Genomic DNA, 19,909 nt, shown 5'->3' with positions numbered 1-19,909 from the left:
CACATAGGTTGGTAATAGTCATAATTTTATGTTAACAAACCATAAAAAAGGTCACTTTCTGAGAGGAGAACACTCTTATGGCCTCAGAATTTAAGCCTAAGTTTACTACAGGAATAAAGGGGATGCATTCACAGGATGCAGATGTTTACAACCATCCGAGTGTTTGCTTTATGCTCCTTTTTAATTTTTTCAGCATTTCCTCTAATATTTTTGCACAGATAATCATTTCCCTTCAAAAAACAGCATAGCACATCCTGGAAATAGTTTGCCTTTCTTCGTGGTGTTTTTATTACATCTGACTTTCATTCCAAAGTTACTGATTTTGGAGACTACATTATTTCATATTTCACACATAGTAAGACTTTATTAACATTTTCATGTCATACTATTTCCAGTTTGCATACATCTCACAGAAAGTGACGGCAGTGGAATGGCCTTTACACACCAGCAGAAATGGAGGCTCAGAACACGAAACTCTTAGCATTATAACATTGCAGACCGTGGGAAGTTAGGACTGGTCTATTATCAGTAAGTCTGAGTGCCCAGCGCTTAGGAGGCTACCTGTCCCTTACATTGCCTTTTTTCAGTATGTTTGTTCCTAGTACTGTGGCCGAAACATATCTATGGCAAAAACCACCATCTTTCACAGAACACAGAAAATAATAAACACAGGCTATTAGTAAATGTTTTTATTTTCTTTTAATCATGGTTATAAAAGAAACCTCTTATTGCAAAATACTAAAAGCCATCTTTCCACAAAAGAAGAATGAATTTTCTTTCTTAACATTTCCTCGTGTGCCAGAAGCCCATGTGTCCAGGATCTGACCATGAGATCAGGTGCTTTCACTGTTTGAATATTTACTGTAAAAGCTCAACTTCCTGCAACCAATCACATAAACTTACCTACCGCCCCCAATCCTTTCACGAATTATGTAAATTTTATTATGCAATTCGAAGGAAGAGGCAACTCCAGCTCGGGGGATGTACCTGGGATCTGTGTCCTCCCCCTCCCCTGACTACTCAGGGGCCTCCAATTAGCAGACATCCTCCTACCCAGATTTTTAACCTCTCCTTCCTAAAGACTCCTTCACATCAACAAAGTAACAGAATCAGTTTTCCACAGTAAATGCATAGAATAAGTAGTTTATGTCACTAGATGCAATTAAAAAATTTCAAAATTCTGTATTAGTACAGAATTTTAAGGTGCTTTATGTGTTTCCCACTTTTAAAAACAAAAATAAAAATGCTTTCAGTGTTCCTACTCCCTTTTCCTCTATAACCAAGCATTCTAAGTTGTCTACAATTGTATCCATTTTCTCGTCTCTCGTCTTCCACAACTCAATCTGCTCCCCATTTCACAGAAACCATTCCTGGCCTTTCTTATTTATTGATCAAATGTACAAGAGCTTCAAATGAAAGGAACAAAAATAATACATACAAAAAGAAAACTGGGGAAAATAAAATGTTAATTTTCTAAAGTGATTTTAATCCTTTTAAATAAATCAATCAATATCTTCTTAGAGGTACAGATGATATGGCATACATAAAGACAAAATATGATAATATAAAATAAACCAAAATCACTTTAAAATTTTTTTATTTTTCAATTAAACACACATTATATTAATTTCAAGTATACAACATTGATCAGACATTTATATAACTTACGAAGTGATTCCCCCATAAATCTAGTACCCATCTGACACCATACATACCATATTTTCCCGAAAATAAGACCTAACCGGAAAATAAGCCCTAGCATGATTTTTCAGGATGCTCGTAATATAAGCCCTACCCAAAAAATAAGCCCCAGTTAAGATCGTCAGCAGACGGACACATTTAGTATGTGCATTGCAACACACGACGGACGTATTGAGTTATAAAATAATAATATTAATATATAATTAAATATAAATAAATAATATTGTTGACATTAATACTTAAAATAACTTAAATTATAATTAAGTATTTGTAAATACCAAGCGGGCGCCTTTGGACGAGAGATAAACACCTATGTAAACAGATGAACTCGAGACTTATTGCCGAATGACCAATCGGAGTACAGACACAACACAGGACTAACGTGCGCACTCGATAACCAATGGACATGGTTGTGTCTAACATGAATCTTCATAATTCAATACGTCATGTGTTGTAATGGATGTACTTAATGCACTCATGTAAAATAAAGAAACGTTTTCTGAATTTTGGTGCCTGCAATTTTTCGTCGCTTTTGTGTGGACCATCATCTTAACTGTCATAATTTTTGTTGCTATTTCCGTCTCATAAGTCTTCAGTTAACTTGATTTAATGGTAGATTTAAAGGGAATAATATTTTGACCCCCAGACAAGTTAAGTGCAAAAAGAAAGAGCTATTCCGTCGAGTACAAGAAAGGAATCGTGGAGGACTCCTGGGGCAAGAATCTTACCTCTTTCTGCAAAGAGAAGAAATTGGATCTCCGAATGGTCCGAAAATGGTGAGCAGAGTATGATAAACTCAGTCAACAGGTGGACAAGGGAAATGCTAAGAGGAGCAAGTATGGATGAGGTCAGCAACAATTATTTCCTGAGCTGGAAGACATCATCTGTGAATGGATTGCTGACAGGAGAGCAAAGGCTTTGGTTGTGCGCAGGACTGATATTCAAGCATTTGCCCTTGCAATGGCACCCGTTAGAAATATCCCCAGAAGAATTCAAAGCATCACAACACTGGCTGGATGGCTTCCTTCAGCGATATGAACTGTCTCTAAGATCGACAACACTGTTCAAGCTGGAAGATACTGAAGTTATTCAATGTGCACTTGCTTTCAATTCCTTTGTTGATGGCATCGACTTTTCTAAATACCAACTCCCAAACATGATTGCGATGGATGAAACTGCAGTGTTTCTGGGCCAAGGATCTCAAACGACAATTGATCAGAGGGGTGCCTTGTCAATCTACATTCCCTCCACTGGTTATGAACGTTCATGTGTTACCTGTATTTTGGCAATTCATCTGGATGGAAAGAAAGCCCCACCTCTAAGGGCAAGAAAGATATAATCATCACTAAAGGCAAGAAAGATAAGGTTGAACGTGTTTCAGGCATTTATGTTCTTGAAACCGAAAAAGCCTGGTGCACACAAGCAGTTATAAGGAAGTGGGTCGATTTAATGCTGCCACTTGTTTTGCAAGGTGGCCAAAGAGGTCTGCTGGTCTGGGATTCAGCCAGTACTCTCCAAGCTAAAGACATGAAGAACTTCCTTGCAGAGAGAAGAATAGATCAAATAATGATTCCTACAGGAATGACTGCCTATCTCCAGACTCTTGATATTGCAATAAACAAGCTATTCAAGGACCATTTGCACATGGAAATCAATGACTATATTGAAAATAGAATGGAAAGAAATCAGCGTGGAAACTTTGTGAAGCCTGGCCTGCAAGAGGTCGTGACTTGGGTGAAGAATTCATGGGATAAAATCACTGACAGCTGTGTTACCAATGCACCACGAGCAGGCTACATGGACAAGAAGTGCTCATTTAAGGAGAGCTCTATTGCTGGACATGAGAGATTGGGGCCAATGGTTGTACAGGAAATGGAGTCGCAAGAAAGTCAAGCCAGAATTTGGGGTTTGGGCGTTATGACAATGTTCCAGAAGATGGCATGACTGTATGTGAAAAAATGTAGATTTTTGTACATGAATAAATGAATGTAGATTGTTGTACATGAATAAATGTAGATTGTTGTACATGAAAAAATAAGACATCCCCTGAAAATAAGCCCTAATGCATCTTTTGGAGCAAAAATTAATATAAGACCTGGTCTTATTTTTGGGGGAATACAGTAGTTATTGTAATATTAGTGACTAAATTCCCTATGCTACACCTTACAACCCCATGACTATTTTGTAACTACCAATTGTACCTCTTAATTCCTTCCTCCCTTCACCCATCCCTTCCAACCCCCCTCCCATCTGGCCAACATCAAAATGTTCTCTGTATCTATGAGTTTGTTTCTGGTTTGTTTGTTCATTTATTTTGCTTTTTAGATTTCACATGTAATGAAATCATATGGTATGTCTTTCTCTGTCTGACTTATTTCACTTAGCATAATACCCTCTAGGTCCATCCATGCTGTACAGATGGTTAAGATTTCATTCTTTTTCATGGCTGAGTAATGTTCCATTGAATATATATACCACCTCCTTTGTCCATTTTGTATTGAACACTTAGATTGCTTCTGTATCCTGGTTGTTGTAAATAATGCTGCAGTGAAAATATAGATGCACACATCTTTTTAAAATAGTGTTTTGGGTTTCCTCAGATAAGATACCCAGAAGTGGGGTTACTGGGTCCTTCTTTGTCTCTTGTTATAGCTTTTGTTTTAAAGTCTATTTTGTCTGGTATAAGTATCTACCCAGTTTTATCCATAATTGCCTAAACTTGGAAGAAACCAAAACGTCCTTCAGTAGGTGAGTGGCTAAATAAACTGTTTACATTGTTGCAAGTTTCTTACATTTTACAGAAAGTGGTATAATATTAAGTCTAAGAGTAGGATAAACTGTGGTAAATCAAGGATGCCTGTTGTAACTGCAAATGCAATCACTAATAAAATGTTGTAAAATGAAATACTAAGAAAATAGTCAATTAGCCCTATAGAGTAAAGGAGGAAAAGAGTAATACAAAGAGTAAAAAAGAGATCTAAACCCAACTACGGTCAATTCTCATTATTTGCAGTAGTTACGTTCTATAAAGTTGTCACAAGCCCTTAATTAGTGAATATGGAACTACTGCTCCTGGGGCAAATACGGGGTTAAGTTCCTGCAAGTCTCTGGTTACAACACCTCAGTCAACCAATGAATACATAACCTTGCTTTATGGTTTCTTCTGTTTAAAGACACCTTATTGAGCAAATACAGTTGACCCTTGAACAACACCGGGTTCAGGGATGCCGACCCCCACGCAGTTGAAAATCCACATATAACTTTTGACTGTAGCCCTTCCCATCCATGACTCAACAAACCATGGGTCAAAAATTACTGTTTTTAATTACTGTTCTGATCTGAAGCTAAAAATTCACAGTTGGCAAACCGTGGTTGGGAATGGGAAAATACTATTTTCGATCCCCAGTTGGTTGAATCCATGGATGCAAAATTTGCAGATACAAAAGGCCACCTGTATTTATTTTTTAAAAAAACATGTATCAGTGGACCTGCCCAGTTCAAACCCATGTTGTTCAAGAGTCAACTGTACATATTGCTGAATCATTACCATTGAACCATGACGAACAGCACTGTAACTCATGCCTGAGTTAGTTTATCTACATGACTATTTCTCTCTGTAAGGCACATCACAGCTTTCTTAGGAACAGCCACTTAGGAACACTCAGCACTGTGCTTAGAGACAATTATAAACAGTGAAATCATCAACAAAAAAAGTGAAAAAATGTGAAAAACCTGGCACTGAGTAGACCACAAAAAAGACACGTTTACAGTATGAGTGCTGAAAAAAGAAAGCAGAGTATCAACTTGTTTATCCTAATCTGGGAGTGCATGTCAGATGACTCAAATTTTTCACTGCTCTGTGCATGTCTCTGAATGACTCTGGCAGCACTGTGATTTTGGAGTTACAAAATCAATTTTATCAAGCAGGCAAATTGGCATATATAGAATACATAAACAATGAGGATCAACTGTGTATCAGTAAGTATATTAAATATAAAAGGGACTACCTATTCCAACTGAAAGGTAGAGATTGTCAGACTGGGGAGAAAGAAAATAAAAACAAAACCAAGACCCAACTATATCATGTCTATAAGAAATACATTTTGACTATGAAGATATAGGTTAAAAGTAAGAGGATGGAAAAAGCTATACCATACAAACACTAATAATAAGGAAAACACGACTTTCTACAACCGAAACAAAATGAAATTTAAAAAATCTGAATAGCCATATATCTATTGAATAAATTGAATTGGTTAGCCTACCCTTTGCAAAAAGAAAACTCAAAGTTCAAATTATTTCACTGGTTAATTCTATCAAACATATGAGAAAGAAAATAAAGGATGAAACACTTCCCAACTCATTTTAGATGCTTTGCATAAACCTATTAGCAAAACCTAAAAAAAATTACAAAAACAACTACAAATCATGAACATAGTTTATGCACCCAAATGAAAACATCCTTGGCAAATAGAAAAATCAAATTCAGTAACTTTTAAAAGAGTAGTGTATCATAACCAAGAGGGGTTTATCCCAGGAATATAAAGTTAAATTAACATTTTAAAGTCAATGTCATTTAACATAATAACAGATTCAACAAAAGCATCTGAAAAATATTAACATCCATTCTGAGTTTTTTAAAAACCCTCAGCATACTAAAAACAGAAATTTCCTCAATCATATAAACCGACAGCAAATAACATAATTAATAATGAAGTCCTGAGGATTTCACCTCTGTGACTGGCAGTAAGGCAAAGAGCCCACTCTCGGCACATCTACTCAACAATATACAAAAGATCCTAGCCAGTGCAATATGACAAGGAAAATAATTACAAGGCATGAAAATTAAAGAGGAAGATGTAAAACTGTTTCTTTTCACAGGCTACATAACTGCTAACAAAGAAATGTCTAAGAAATTTAAGTCAGTTTAGCAAGATTAAACTAATTTAGCAAGGTTGCAGGATGCAAAGTCAATATACAAAATTCAAATGCATTTGTTTCTATATACTAGCACCAAAAAGAAAATGAAAAAGACTTTATCTTAAAATATCAGAAAACAGATTATGAATAATTTTAACAAAAGACATGCATGCTCCATATACTGAAAACTATAAAATACTGCTGAGAGAAATGAAATATCTAAATAAATGGAGACATACACCGGGTTTGTAATTTGGAAGATCCAATACTGTAAGGATGTTGATTCTGCCCAAATCAGAATTTCATTCGTATTCCCACCAGGAATTTTTATAGAAATTGGCCATTTGACTCTAAAATTTAAATGGAAATACAACGGATCTAGAACAGCCAAAACAATCTTGAAAAAGAATAAAGTTGAAGGACTTACATTATCTGACTTCAAGACTTATTATAAATCTACAGTAATCATCAAAATATGGTCCTGGCCTAAGGACAGACAAATAGATCAGAACAGTGTGTCCAGGAATAGACTTACACGTACATGGCCAACTGATTTTCAAAAAAGGCACCAAAGCAATTCAATGGGTTATGGAAAGCCTTTTCAACAAATGGTGCTGGAGCAACTGCATATCCACATAGGAAAAAAAAAAAAATGAACTTCAACCCCTATCTCACACCATAAACAAAAAATAATTTCAGATGGATCATAGATCTAAACGTAAAAGCCAAAACTGTAAAACTCCTAAAAATAAACAGGAGAATATCTGCACCATGAGTGTAAGCAAGATGTAAAAGCATTTGACAAAATTCAGCATAAGGAAGGATACTACAATGTATCCCCATGGTGTTGGATTAACAGTGGTAGTATCAATATGAAATCACAGTTACACACACACACACACGCGTGCACATATAAAATACAGACACATGTATGTGTGTGTACACTAGCAACAAAAATATATATACACACACAAACACATCCTAGCTCTGTCCACTAAGACAGCCTACAAGTAAGACACCCCAGTCACGATAAGGACATCATGCACCCAGACCTTGTTCCTCACTAATAGGTACAAGGCTCCTTGGAGAAAAGCTGATTCCAGGGCTGAGGCACCCAAAATGAGCCCAGAGCATCTTGTTGCACCAGAAAGCAAATAGGTGCTCAAAGAATTGTGGAGACATATAAAAAAGGACACAGGAACAAGCTTGAAAAGGGTCACATGGACCAAATCTGGGACAGTTTGAGTATCAAAATAATTAGAATAACAAATCATAGAACACTAGATAAGAATATATCTATGAATCAAATGAATGAATGGGTGGATATATGGATGGATGGGTGCAAGGTGGGAAATGGAGGGAGAAAGAAAGACTCTTCTCCACAGCAGAATGCCAAGTAATAAAACAGAAGGAAGTATGGAGTTGTAAAATCATCACTGGATGCTAAAACTAGTAGGTGAAAGTTTGATGAGGAACAGGATATTTATCTGGTGTCAATACATACTTATTAATCTCAAAGGGAAAAACTGTATCTTGGCAGTGGAGAAGTCTGGCAGATAACAACTTAACCAAGTGTCAAATATTATCACCAATATTGGAACTAAGTACCATCAAGTGGCTCCTAATACGTTCCACTAAGAAAAATAAAAAATCACTTCTGGGTTATCCTTGTCTAAAATGTATAACCCGAATCTAACCATGAACAAACTTTAGACAAGCACAAATTGAGGGACATTCTAGAAAATAACTGGTCTGTACTCTTCAAAAATGTCAACATTGAGAACGACAAAGACAGGTTGAAGAACTATTTCACATTAAAGGAGACTAAAAACTGTGAGCTCCCACATGCCTGTTATTCACTAGTCCATTTTGAAGCAAGGTCGGTTACTCAGCTGTCTCACAGCCATGTTTCGTTCAGGTATCTTGACTTCTTAACTACCACTTACAGCTCATTTTATTGACTATACTAACTTATTTTTACATCATCTAAACAGACATCATGTGGCCATACTGTATGGACAAGAGTTTGCAATCTCCACCTATGCCAAACAGTGGTGTTCATTTTGGCATACAGTCACGTAATTCTTGGCAAAGGCAATAAAAATGATGTATGCAGATTGAAAAAAATTGTGTGATTCTAAGTAGGATAGTGAGCAGGGAAAACAAAAGTGTGATAAAGGATATTATAGGAACAAGTGTTGAAAATGTAATATGAACTGTGAATTAGATAACAATACTGATCAATTATTAAATTCCCTGACAAGTAATTTTTCTATGTTTATTAAAAGAAGGCCCTGGTTCTTAGACTTACATTTATATATGCACAGAGTGTGATAAAATGGGTAAAATATAAAAATTTGGTGAATTTTAGTTAAGGATATGTGGGAATTCTTTGTACTCTTATAGCTTTTCTGTAAGAGCATCAAAAGTTACACATAAAGCAAAAGACGTAATTGAACTAGAAAAGTGTTTTTGACAAACATGACAGACATAAGGTTACTTCATTTAATACATAAAGAAACTGTATAAAGGAATCGGGGGAAAAAAGCAGTAATATCCCAAAAGATTAATGGGAAAAGGACATGCACAGCCAATTTACAAAAGAAGCTAACAAACTTAAAGGAAAAAAAAATCAGCTTAATAATTTAAACAGGCAAAGAAAGACAAAAACGAGGTGTTTTCCACCTGTTAAATCAATTCTTTTCTTTTTTAATAGCACCCAACATTTGGTAAGGATGCCCTAAAAGGGGCACTCACACTGTGCTAGTGGGAATGTGAATTAGAACCGTTCAGTAAAGTGGTTCAGTAATAAGAACCAAGAGCCTTAAAAATATCCATACCATCTCACCCAGAGATTCGAGTTCATGATACTCTCCTAAAGAAATCATCTGAACTGTGGATATAAACATATGCCTAAAAACATCCATCAAAGGATGTTTACAATAGCAAAATTCTTTAAAATAAGCTATATGTTAAACAATAAGGAAATGGTTAAGTACATTAGAATGTAACCATGAAATGCAATATACAGTCAGTAAAATTAAAATAGGAAATGTTATACAACAAATGATGAGAATAAAGTTTATAAAAACAGGCATTCAGGATAACCTTGACTATGTAAAAAACAATTCATAAAGCCCAGAATAGAAGTATTAATAACACTGTTTGAAAAGAAATATAAACAAGGCCTGTGAACACCTGTTCCAAGTCTTGAGTTTGTCTGAGATCTCTCTTTGCCCCCCCCCCATCACTTGCCCCCACCCAGCACAGAGCAGTTACCTGCCTCGCTCCCTCAGCACTGAGCATTTCTTGAGGGTATGGTACCATCCCCAGTTGCACTCGTTACATATTTGCTGCTTTATATCTACAAACTCTCCCGCCTCACATAATTCATGTAAAAAAATTACTGACTCTATCTAGCTACTGAAGTCACCTCAAAAATGAAATCTACATCGAACACAGAAGTTCATGAATAAGCAGTTTCTCTTTTTCCTTGCTTCTTTAAAATAAAAACATCAAGGAGAAAACATCCCTGAGCTTTCTGTCAAAACCCCAGACTCTCAGGCAGGCTTCAGACAAGAAGACGACGCTACATACCTGATTAGGTTTGTGTGCTAGGACCACCATGCCATCACCAGCTCACTTTCATGTCAAAGAACATTTGTTTGTAAGTCTAATCATTATCTGCCACCCAAACACACACCCATCTGTGTGTTGCAGGCTAAGCCACTAAGCAGGGCCCCACCTGACTCCAGCTCTGCTCTGTTTACTCCCCACTGAGTCCACCTTCCACTTGGCAACTTTCCATCTAATTAGCTGTGGGGGGGAGGAGGGGGGAGCAAGGCTGGCAACATGGGGAAACCAGATGAGAGTAGGACCACAACTGTGGCAGAGGACTAGCTGAGAGGCGTCCATGTCAGTGGTTCTCAACTGGGTGATTCTGCCACCCAGGGGACTTTTGGCAATGTCTTGGAGCTATTTTTGGTTGCCATAACTGTTGGGGGTGCTACCAGCACTAGTAGGAAGAGGCCAGGGATGTCGCTCCACACCCTACAATGCACAGGGCGGCCCCACCGACAAAGACTTACCCAGCTGCAAATGTCAACAGTGCTAAGGTTGAGAAGCCTGCCATAAAATGACTTATCTACTAGCACAGTAGAGTCTAACCCCAACTCAGCAGAAACGGGATACCCAGTGGATAAAGAAGACCTGAGAAAGTTTAGGAAATGTGCACACACACACACACACACACACACACACACACAAAACCTCCTCAACCAGATGCTAAGAAAGGGTGAGAGAACTGTTCCTTCGTTGACCAACATTCTACCTCAGAAACTGGGGGGAAAGAGCATTATGATTTAATAAAATAAACATACCTTTTCCCCAAGGGCTTGCTCCCCGCCATATATCACATACTTCGTCAAAGACTGCTTCACAGCAGAAACTGTGAGAAGATAATACTATCAAAACCGCCCAGACTGGTAAATATCTCCAGAAAAGCTTGCAATGCACCCACACAGCTGATGACAAATTTAGCTGTGTATCTCCACAGGACCTAAGAACCCAAACTCACAGTTCCCAGCTTTGCTTAAAAGAAAAGTAGCAAACCTTCAAAGATCACTCAAAATGAAGAAGAGTGCTGCTTTTCCCAGATGAATAATCAAAACCAACAAGACTTAAGAGCAAATAGTACTCAGTATGCATTTCAACCAAAAAAGTTGCAGATAAAAAAGAGTGTAGTATATGAATCATCATTATAATTCAGTTAAAGTCGGTGACCACTGTACCATACACTGCAATATGGGTTTTCTTGATTATTTTAACGACTTTATCATGCCATGATTTCCACCCCTGGGAGGCCATAAGGTTATAGAGAAGTTATCCAACACCATCCCTAGCTGAGGCTTAAACAACAGTGGACCTAACTAAAACATCATTTGCCAGTTTGCCTTGACCTTTGTCCTTTAGGAAGTATAAAGCACTTAAGGTGGCCCATTTCAATGTTGAACAGAAATAACTGTTAGAAATGTGTCCATTATGCTGAGTCAAGAATGCCTCCTTTCCATTTCCTGTTGTCAGTTTTGCCCAGATTAGAATCACAAGAAACAAACCTTTTCCCAATGTGTCATTCCTCAATGCTTCTGTAAAATTAGCTTGCCCACCCCATCCCAAGTGTTTTTCTTCTCCAGGTTGCAAAATGTGCTCTCCTAATGAACTGTGCTATAGCTAACTCTGCTATGACTCAGTGGGAGACAAAAAACCAAAATGGAAGAACGAGAAGGAATCTTTGAGAGCAACCAATTCCCACCAAACCCCACTTTTATAAGTGGGTATAAAGCCAGGCAGAGAGAGATGAAGCAAGGCTGCTTGCCAGAGATCAGCAGCTACTCAATCAAGTCAGGAGTGAAACTCAGACTTCCTAACTCTTAAGTCTAATGCCCTCAGAACTATACTAAGTTGTATAAGATGCTGTATTAGTACTCGAGTTGACATAATCATTTAAGTTCCATGACAAAATAAAAAAATATTTTCAGTCAGTATGTGGGGACAGAGCCCCAGAAAGTAGTTTACAGGCTCTCGGCCTCATGTGGAGGGGTGCTGGCTCGGCTGTGGCTGATTGGCCGTTGGCTGTGGCCGGTAGGCCAATTGGCCGCTGATGTAACTGCTGCGGCTACGGAGGAGAGCCGAGGAGAGCCGAGGATTGCCGAGGATTGCCAAGGAGAGCCGAAGAGAGAAGAGGAACACAGTCGAGGAGAGAAGAGGAGAGTCATCAGTCGGGTGGCAGAAAAACGGACAGCAGGTCGCACGTCCAGTGAACCCAGCCTCCACTGAGACCATAGCAGTATGACTCCCCTACCTATGGCTCCGTGGGTGTTCCTTTTTGGCCTCACCATATCCTGCGTCCTTGTGTGGGCAGCGGGAGCAGAGACCCCGCAGGCCGCCCTGCCCGACAAATGGCGCAGCGAGCAGGGTCTCCTGCACGACAAATGGCTCAGCGAGCAGGGTACGGTGCTGGCCAAAACCTACCAAAGCATGGTGGAGCGGTTTGTGCGTGTGAGGGCCCAGCTTCGGAAGGCCCATGAGGAGCGACACTGGGAACGGGAGGCGCGGTCTGCCTGGGAGACTCAAGCCTCCAGCTGGCACACCACCTACTTGGTTATAGAAGGCATTGTCCTCCTTTTGTTGATCTGTTGCGGCCTTAGGATCCGAGGGTGGTGGACATCTTACAAGGAGGTCTCCACCCACTCAGACACCTGGCATGGTGAGCAAGATTCCGACCAGATAGGAATGGCGTCTGACTCTGGGCAGGAGGACGTGTGGCCCCCACACAGTGTATGGTGTCCGGTGGCCACTGTTCTCAGGAGTTGGACCCCCAAGGAGGGGTGGGAGGACATGGACGGTTCTCCGGCCAGTGTGGAGAGGGCCCTGCAGGCTCTGGCTGAGCGGTTGCCGGAGGAGGAGAAGGCTACAGCCGGCCACGTGGGCTAGATGTTCCTCACGGCCTTGAGTCTCAACACGGAAAATGGGCTTAATGAAATGGCCCGGGTGCTGGACCAGGTGTCCCGGTTGGAAGCGCTGGAAGCCCGGGTCCGCCTGTTAGAGAAGGAGCCCCAGGGTGGAGACTCTGAGGCAGAGGCAGAGGAAGCAAGTGGAGACAATGTAGCTCCCAACCCCCAATCCCGGCCAATCTTGAAGCAAAGGGTAAAACATGAGCAACCTTTGGGCCCGGGGGCGTTGCTGCCGGCAACCCAGCTGTGACTGAGTTCACGACCTACACCCCATACACTCCCACTGAGTTGCAGGAGCTGGGGAGGCGGTACAGACAGCGCCCTGGAGAGCCAGTCTCGGCTTGGCTATTACGTTTATGGGATGAGGGAGCAGACAACATTCTCTATTCCCCAGGTGAGATGGAAAAGCTAGCCTTCGTGACAGTGCATCCGTCCCTGCAACAAAGGTTACAAAACTGCCATAGGTTGGCCAACAACCAGGGCAACCATTCTCTAATGGCGTGGCTCACTGCTGCGGTACGCACCGTATGGGAACAGGCTGGCGAGCTGCCAGACACTGAGTCAATGGCAGTCATATACAGAACTTACGCAAATAATCCGTGAAATGGGTATGAGACATGCTATTTTTAACCTCAACATGCGGGGACCAGATGACGAGCTTTTTACTGCCAGCATGAGAGATCTGGTTTTGGATACTGCACCTGCGAGTGCTTTTGGATCCTTGGTTGCTCTTCTTACACCGTATGTAGGGCGACGGATCCATGAAGTTACAACTGCCATGGCCACCCTAGGGGATGTTGAAAGCCGGAGGCGAAGGAAGTTAAGACAAGAGATCCGCACAGTTGAGACCTGGAAGCCCAAACCAAAGGTAAAGGGGCGAGGTCGCGGGCCTCAGAGAGTAACACGCGCACAGATGTGGCGTGATCTCGTGGCAGCAGGGGTCGATAGGGAGAAAATAGGCCGACAACCCAATGCACTCCTGCTGGAACTTTGGAAACAGTTGCGTCCGGAACAACAATTCCAGAGAAGCATAAAGGAGGAGTCTGGGAAAGCACGACCCGTGTCCCTCCAGGACTTCATGCAGCCGCTTGAGGCCGACTCCTTTCAGCTTGATTAGGGGTGGGGCCAAGATACCCGGTCAGAGGGGACGAGCAGAGACCGGAGGCCCCACGTGGAACTGTGCATACATTGGTCCCCTTCAAATGTACAGAGGGTTTTGGCTCTAGTTGACACTGGCGCCGACTGCAGTCTCTTTTATGGGAACCCAGAACTGTTCCCTGGACCAGCAATCTGCACTGATGGCTACGGGGGAAAAACTGTGACTGTGAAAGCCGTTTCCTTACCACTGGGTATAGAAAGGCTTCCTCCTCGTACCTACAAGGTTTAAGTCTCCCCCGTTCCAGAGTATATTTTAGGGGTGGACATGCTACATGGCCTCAGCTTACAGATGTCGGTAGGAGAGTTCCGTCTCCAGATCCGGGTCGTGAAAGCGGTGACACGCGGGCATACTCACCACCCTCCTCAAGTGTTGCCACAGCCCTGGCGCGTGGTTACAGTGCGACAGTCCCGCCTGCCAGGAGGATAGGAGGAGATTGGTCGTACAATATTGGAATTGGAAAAGGCACATATAGTGAGGCCAACGCACAGTCCCTTTAACTCCCCAGTATGGCCTGTCAAGAAGCCAGATGGGACCTGGCGAATGATTGTGGACTATAAGGAGTTAAATAAGGTGACGCCACCCTTGCACGCTGCAGTGCCTTCAATTCATGATTTAATGGATTGTCTGACTGTCCGCCTGGGGACATATCACTATGTAGTGGACTTGGCCAATGCTTTTTTCTCCATTGACATTGCTTCTGAGTGTCAAGAGCAGTTTGATTTTACGTGGGATGGGCGGCAGTGGACTTTTCAAGTCCGTCCGCAAGGATACTTGCACAGCCCCACTATCTGCCACGGGCTCGTGGCCCAGGATTTAGCACGGTGGGATCGCCCACCCTCTGTGGCCTTGTTTCATTATGTTGATGACATTCTGTTAACCTCAGATTCTCTTTCTGATTTAGAGCAAGCAGCTCCCTCTCTTCTCTGCCACCTGAAGTCACGCGGCTGGGCGGTCAATGAGGAAAAGGTCCAAGGCCCTGGCTTATCCATCAAGTTTTTGGGTGTTGTGTGGTCGGGTAAGACAAAGGTTACACCTGAGGTAATCATTGATAAGATACAAGCCTTTCCCCAGCCGACCAAGGTCTCTCAAATGCAGGCGTATTTGGGTCTGCTAGGATATTGGCGGGCGTTTGTACCCCATTTAGCACAAACGGCAAGGCCCTTGTACAATATAATAAAAAAGGGGGCCTCATGGGATTGGACAGAGGCTATAGAACAAGGGTTCGTTGCCACGAAACGGGCAGTGCAGCAGGCACAGGCTCTGCAAGTAGTAGACCCCGGCCGCCCATTTGAACTTGATGTTCACGTAACCCAAGAGGGGTACGGATGGGGCTTCTGGCAATGGCAGGAGCGTCTCTGGTTGCCAGTGGGATTTTGGTCCCAATTATGGAAAGGAGCGGAGGTCTGCTACTCTCTAATAGAGAAACAGCTGGCTGCTGTGTATGCAGCCCTAGTGGCCACAGAAGCCATCACAGGAACGGCACATGTGTTGGTTTGAACAAACTATCCTGTCCAGGGGTGGGTCCGTACGTGGACCCAGGGACCCAAAACGGGGGTGGCACAGACCACCACCCTCGCCAAGTGGGGTGCCTACTTGGAGCAACGTGGCACCGTTAGTTCAAGCCCTTTGAGCACAGAGCTACAACAGGTCCTGGGGCCTGTGGAGCTTGTAGCCCAGGCTGAGCCAAGTGCTCTGCCTAGAGGGGAGGACTTGGAGCCCTAGCCCTACAAAGAAGGACAGTCCCCAGTACCTGAGGGTGCCTGGTTTACCGATGGTTCTAGCCGAGGGGCTGCAGCTGTTTGGACGGCTATTGGTGTGCAGCCCAAAACAGACACCATTTGGTCTGATACTGGGATGGGCCAGAGTAGCCAGTGGGCTGAATTACGGGCTGTGTGGATGGTAATCAGCCACGAGCCTGGGCCCCTAGTTATTTGCACTGACAGCTGGGCGGTGTTCCGGGGCCTAACGTTGTGGCTCCCTACATGGAAACACCAAAACTGGTTGTTGGGACACCGTCCACTGTGGGGTCAAGCCATGTGGCAGGGCCTCTGGGACCTAGGGCAGAGAAAGGAGGTGACCTTAATACATGTCACAGGTCACTCCCCCTTAGTGTCCCCAGGTAATGATGAAGCAGATGCCCTAGCACGGGTCTGATAGTTAGAACGGGCTCCTGCCACTGATGTGGCCCATTGGCTGCACAGGAAATTGCAGCACGCTGGAAGCCGAACCATGTGGCAGGTGAGCAGACGCTGGGGTCTGCCTTTGTAATGGCAGGAGATAGCAGATGCCTGCTATGACTGTGCCGTCTGTGCCCAGGGCAGCCCCCAAAGGCGGAGGCTCCTCTGGGAGACACAGCAGATTATGCGAGGGAGGGTGCCCCTCACTCGCTGGCAAGTGGATTACATTGGACCCCTGTCTAAGGCCTGCAATGCGATATACGCATTTACAGCAGTGGACACTGCTACGGGTTGATGTTTGCTTGGCCCTGTCCGGCTGCGGATCAGCGGCATACAGTGGTCGCCCTTACACGGCTGTGCGCCCTCTATGGGCGCCCCCAAGTCATTTAAAGTGACAGGGGTACCCACTTTACAGGGCAAGAAGTGCAGCGCTGGGCTGCCAGGATGGACATGCAATGGTTGTTTCATACCCCATATAACCCACAAGCAGCTGGCATGATTGAACGCTACAATGGCCTTTTGAAGCAAGATCTCCTGGTATCAAAACACCCTCCCACGATGCGTGACTGGGCCTCGCGTCTATGGGACGTCCTGAGAGTCCTGAATGAGAGACCACGGAAGGGAGGGCCCGCACCAGTAGAAGCTCTGCTACATCGAACGGCCGCTCCCATTCAATTACAAGTTACCACCAGTGAGACTCTGTTAAAGCCAGGCTATGGCAGAAATGGAAACATTTTGCTGCCAGCACCCACATGCTTGAAAGCAGGGGAACAGCAGCAATGGACTTGGCCCTGGCAGGTCAAAAGCCCCCACTGTCGATGGTTGGGCCTGATAGCCGCATGGGGGGCCTGTTTGACTCATGATTTGCAAGTCACGCCAGGGGTGGTGGCTGAGTGGCCACCGCAAGTGACTGTAGTATACAGAGGTCCCGATACCGGGATGATTTTGCGAGGAAACTATGTGCTCTCACTATGGCCTATTATGGGGTCCCCTGTTCTGTTACATGTTGAAACTATGCAAGGGACCCCAAGTACTGCCATAAAGGTCTGGTACCACAAACCGGGAAAGGTGCCAGTGGCAGCGACCCTCCTTTCCCAGGACAAAAAGCTAGCATGTATCCTCCCAGATGGAAGGGATTTGCCATTGTTGGTTCCAAAGACTACTGTTTCTTTTTGTCCGTAGGTGTCAGTAGGCTAATATGGCACAGGGAACCTCGCAGAAGACGCTTGTCGCATAGATTATGAGGCAAGACCCTGTAGGGGTGGAGTGTGGGTACAGAGCCCCAGAAAGTAGTTTACAGGCTCTCGGCCTCACGTGGAAAGGTGCTGGCTCGGCTGTGGCTGGTTGGCCGTCGGCTGTGGCCAGTTAGCCGATTGGCCGCTGGAATAACTGCTGCAGCTACGGAGGAGAGCCGAGGACTGCCGAGGAAAGCCGAGGAGAGAAGAGGAACAGAGTCGAGGAGAGTGGAGGAGAGTCGTCAGTCGGTTGGCAGAAAAACAGACAGCAGGTCGCACGTCCAGTGAACCCAGCCTCCAGTGAGACCATAGTGGTATGACTCCCCTACCTATGGCTCCGTGGGTGTTCCTTTTTGGCCTCACCATATCCTGCGTTCTTGTGTGGGGAGCAGGAGCAGAGACCCCGCAGGCCGCCCTGCCTGACAAATGGCGCAGCAAGCAGGGTCTCCCGCACGACACAGTATTAAGTTAAAAGAAAACTCACGTGACCACAACCGTGATATGAAAAAGTATAACTGTTGTCTTTTCCACTATATGGATGAAGAAACCCAGGCCCAAGGTCATACAGTAAGCACTGAAGCTGGCTCCAAAGCCCATATTCTTAACCAGTATGGCTCCTGGGTAAGTGCTGGAACATTCCTAACATATTCACAACTGAATTAACAAACTTAAAGACTTGCAGTAATTCCTTAAAATGTTAATGCTTTGACAGAATTTAATATAGAAGTTATCCTTTTGAGATTATATGTTTATTTTTTAACAAATCAAAATAAATGTAAAGGTTTACAATATATAGGCTCCTGGCCTAAACTAAAAGGCCATTTTAAGTTAAAAATCAGGCTATAGTACTAAAACATCAAGCTCTACATCAACTACTCTGAATTCACCTAAAATCAATTTAATCCTTCTGGGAATGACACAGAAGGAATTCATTTATGGCATGGAGTTTTTTTTGAGAAACCTTAGCCAAGTAGAGTTTCATGCTCTCAATCATTTCCAAAAGGCTCTTCCACATAAGATTGTGTACCATGAACAAAATAATCACTAAGTAAACTATTTCATCTGCCTAAATCATACAAATGTAATAACACAATTGAGAGTAATATAAAGGTGTAGATTGAACACTTAAGTTCAGTTCCTCTTCCACCAAGACTATTAAAATGACAGTAAAAGAATATTTTAAAAAGTAGCTTATAAGTGAAATAAGTCAGACGAAGAAAACAAATACCATATGATCTCACTTATACGTGGAATCTAAAGAACAGAATAAATGAGCAAACTAAACAAAAATAGTCTCAGAGACAGAGAAAAAACTGATGGTTGCTAGATGGCAGGGGGGTGGGGATGAGGGAGAAGGTGAGGGGATTAGAAAGCACAAATTGGTAGCCACAATATTGCCACGGGGATATGAAAAACTGTTTGGGGAATATAATCAATTAATGTTGTAAAGATTTTGTAGGGTGTCAAATGAGCACGTCTTATTAGGGAGACCACTTCATGGATGGTGTAGATGCCTGACCACTGCGCTATACACCTGAGGCTGAATAATATTGAATGTCAACTACAATTTAATATATATATAGTTACAGGACGTGGCATACAGCATAGGAAATAGTCAATGGAATTTTAAGAGCTATATACAATGTCAGAGGGGTAGTAAATTGGGGGAGGGGGGTTATCACTTTGTGAGAGGTATAAATGTCTAACTATTTCATTGTTCTGTACACCTGAAACTAACAAGGAAGGAAGGAAGGAAGGAAGGAAGGAAGGAAGGAAGGAAGGAAGGAAGGAAGGAAAAAGCAGCTTACATTTCTGGGAAGATAGAGTTAACTGTACTTTTCCCTATTTGTCCCACTAAGTACAGCTAAAAACATTATATATAAAATATAAGACTCTGAAAGGCAGACCAGCTAGGGACCTTAAGCTTGAAGGAACAATACTGTGTTGAGTTCCCTGGGTTTTCTTTTTCACCTCATACAACCCAGAAACACCAAGGGGTGCTGACAACAAAAAGTCTGCTCTTTCTGAACAAATGACTGGTAAAGGGTCAACCTAGAGAGACAAAAAAGCTTATAGACCACATTTTCAGACACCCTACTCGAGTCAAACACTCCAGAAAAAACTGTGGCCATGGTCCCACTCATGTTAGCAAACACTGAGGGTAGACTAGACCCTGCTCTCACCAAGATGTAACAAAGCATCTAA

At 42.7% G+C, this 19,909-nt stretch overlaps 1 protein-coding gene across 8 annotated transcripts in view; it reads right to left on the bottom strand.

Moving 5' to 3' along the window:
* MARCHF8 (membrane associated ring-CH-type finger 8) overlaps window positions 1-19,909 on the bottom strand; it is a 134,017-nt gene that overhangs the window by 93,164 nt on the left and 20,944 nt on the right. The window contains exon 1 of one of the 8 annotated variants that reach the window (XM_074337295.1): window positions 10,219-10,361. The exons of 6 other annotated variants lie outside the window; for them this stretch is intronic. The gene's annotated coding sequence lies outside the window, so the exon portion shown is untranslated. Of the gene's footprint in view, window positions 1-9,900; window positions 9,923-10,218; window positions 10,362-19,909 lie in introns of those variants that run through there. One more of the 8 variants, XM_074337296.1, reaches the window with a different exon arrangement.

This window comes from Rhinolophus sinicus, linkage group LG07 (assembly GCF_036562045.2).
Source record: "Rhinolophus sinicus isolate RSC01 linkage group LG07, ASM3656204v1, whole genome shotgun sequence".
In the NCBI taxonomy this organism is placed as follows: Eukaryota; Metazoa; Chordata; class Mammalia; order Chiroptera; family Rhinolophidae; genus Rhinolophus; species Rhinolophus sinicus.
The sequence above is the reverse complement of the archived record's forward strand: the minus strand, read 5'-3'. Positions and strand labels throughout refer to the sequence as shown.